This window comes from Ambystoma mexicanum, chromosome 11 (assembly GCF_040938575.1).
Source record: "Ambystoma mexicanum isolate Mex_15411 chromosome 11, UKY_AmexF1_1, whole genome shotgun sequence".
Taxonomy (NCBI): Eukaryota; Metazoa; Chordata; class Amphibia; order Caudata; family Ambystomatidae; genus Ambystoma; species Ambystoma mexicanum.
Window position 1 is genome coordinate 623,302,103 of NC_090934.1, and position 2,970 is coordinate 623,305,072.

Below are 2,970 nucleotides of genomic sequence, written 5' to 3' on the forward strand. Positions count from 1 at the left end.
TAGTGGCTCTAAATTCCGAAAATAGTTTGTTGACCGCGTCTAATTGGTCTTTCGCATCAGGAATAACTGTGCTTGACAAAAATTTGACTTCTTCTTGTTCTAAGATTTTTTGAGTTGCCAAACCAATACGTTGTGCTGTGGTAATTGTTAAGACCATAAAGTCGCGGCTACATTTAATGGCAATTTGACTAAAAGTAGTCGTATATTGTTTGTCCGACAAAAAGAGACAGGGTTCGTTTCTTACAATTAAGCCTGAAGGGATAGTATTAGATTTTAAATATTCGCGCAGGAAATGGCCATGTAATTCTGTCCTGAAGTTTTTCTTTTTCAGTTTAAGTAGTTCATCACTGTCAGTAGAATGAGCTAAATTAGGATTCGTTCCTGCCGGGTCAAAGATGGATGGACCACTGATTATCTCTGAGATCTGTTCCTCAGTAAAACTAAATGTTTGACTTTCAGCCATGCTATAACTAAAAAAAGAGAATAGAGAAGAAAGTATTAATCTATAAGGTGCCACAGTCAACCGGCCATGCACTGAACCCGTGGTCAAAGGATGGCGTCAAGAGGTAGTCAAAAAATAAAAAATATAAACAGGATGAAAAAAGAAAAGTTTGAATTAAATCTTTCCAAATTTCGTAATTTTGCCACTCCCTCGGCAACAAGGTTGCCAAAAACAACAGGTACACAAAATGGGGACTGACCCAGACGTGGTACAGCTAATGATGGGGTCACCAATATTCACATAACAAGGGTTTCAAAAGCCGTAAAGACTAAATTTGAAAATTTATGAAATGATTTTAAATGGTATCCAGCAGGATATCCTACTTATTCCAACTTAGAACAACCCAAGGTCACCATAAGAAGCATAGAGCAACATCATTTTACACAAAGAAAAACGTATTTTCTTTCTGACTTATTTATTTCACAAAAAAGAGAGAGTGTGTTTAACAAATACATAAAATTCATTACTTTCAACAAAGACATACAGTTATAATTTGAGCAAAATCTAAGTGCAATTACGGTTTAAGCAAAATTTAAGTGCATTTTATGAAAGTCCGCCAATTGGTCTAGGCAAAATATAAATGCACTTGTAAGCAATATACAGGTCTGCCAACGTCCACTTTTCACTTGGTATATGAAGAGAAAAGAAAGAAAAAGGTCTCAAAGAGAATAAATCAATAAGCAATTGGGAACAGAATTTAAGTTCCATTCGACATTGAGACCGTTAGGACGTTTCGGCGGGCCACCTGTGAGGCCACTGGTGTTGGAAAACCGCCTTCCTCGGGGCAAAGTAAGTAGTGAAATTCCCTACGGGGAAGCAGACAAAATACTCCATCACATAAAGAAATGTATAGTTTGTACAAAAAAGAAAATCAATTGTATTACAACAAAAACATAATATCACATGCTGTATGCTTCTCAAACGGAAATCCTGGGTTGACAAGTTTAAATTAAAAAAAACATAATTTCTTTAAGGCTGATCAGTGATTTAAGTTAAGACTACTAATTTAAACTGCCTAGAAGGGGAACCTTACCCTAAATGAATGAGGGGGAAAACTTCAAAGGCAGGAGGTCAAGACGTCAAACAAGACCCTGGTGCAGAGCATGAGCAGGAGTGACTGAAGCAAGACACTGAAGTAAAGATAACATTAAAGAAATTATAAAAACAGGGGAGAAGTATATCTTTCAGTGAATCTGGAAAATACAGAATCTATGAAATGTAGTCATAACGAGATAAAGAGTGAAAAAAGAGAGAGAGCACAGAAAGAGAAATTACCTGAGTCTCTAAAAGATGTTATGTGCTCTTCTGCAATTATCGCGTACGGATCTTAAATTAATAGAACCCGATGATCATGAACATTCTTCAGAGTGGAGGAAATGATACCCTGTGATGAAGCAACGTTGGTATCAAAATGGATGTTGCGGTAACGAATACCTACCGGGGGGAAGAAAAGAAAAGAGGTGCCTAAAGGTCACAAGATTGCACAAATATCAAAACCAGAGTGTTATGCAAGATATAAAACATATAAAACAGTGAATAAGGCTTCTTAGCGGAGTAGGAAGTGAAGCAGAAATATACTTACCAATAGTTTGAGAATGAATCAAACGTAGCTCACAGTGTCAGTGAGGATCTGACGACAGTGAAAGAGATAGAATAGGGACTGAGTAAATAGCCGGCAGCGTGATGACGCGCGTTCCGGCTGCCGAATAGAAAACCTCGGTCGGCTGTTACGTCTACGCACTGCATCCTCCGACTTGTGGGTGGATGCGTGTGACGTATCCTTTTTCTCTATGATCTAGAGAGGAACGAGCGGGAGGTGAACTGACACACCTTCCCCGTGATTGGAGCATAAGACATATCCAATCACAGCGCGGCCCCTTAGCACACACCCCAAGAGGGAGGTGTATGAGGGCCGTTGAACTTGCCATACAAAGCCGTATATAAGCGGAGCCGCGTTTCGTCACTAACATGTGACTCTGTGAGAGGAATTATACTGTGGCATTATGGTAGATATTAGAATGGTGGAATAAATTCCTCATTTAATCCCCTAATATGTGTACCCAATCGGAAGATCCACCAGGCCTCTCTGTCTAACAAACATTTCTGTATGTTGGTAGAGTTTTGAACTGCTTCCAAGACCCACCATACTATATTGTTTGGTGAGTGTTTCAAAGTAAGGTAATGGTTAACTAAGGGCGCCGTGACAATTTTGCATCTTATGCGTGATCGATGTTCAGCAATTCTGACATGTACCGCTCTGCTGGTTTGTCCAACGTATCTTAGTCCGCAAGGACATTCAATGCAGTATACAACGTTCTTAGTTTTGCAATTGGTGAGATTAGGTAAAGTCCAAATTCGTTCATTTATTCTGAAATCTCTCATTTTTTTAGTGAAACTGCAAACACTACAGGAGCCACATGGGTAATGACCCTTGACTGAACGTAAATCCCAAAGGCCAGTTCTGGGAG

At 39.2% G+C, this 2,970-nt stretch overlaps 1 long non-coding RNA gene across 1 annotated transcript; it reads right to left on the bottom strand.

The window, feature by feature from the left end:
- Positions 1-898: 898 nt before the first annotated feature.
- On the bottom strand, positions 899-2,524 carry LOC138504753 (uncharacterized). Its single transcript, XR_011279947.1, has 2 exons — positions 1,536-2,524; positions 899-1,308 (listed from the first exon to the last, which is right to left on the bottom strand). It is a non-coding gene; the product is annotated as an uncharacterized lncRNA (long non-coding RNA).
- Between the last annotated feature and the right edge of the window lie 446 nt (positions 2,525-2,970).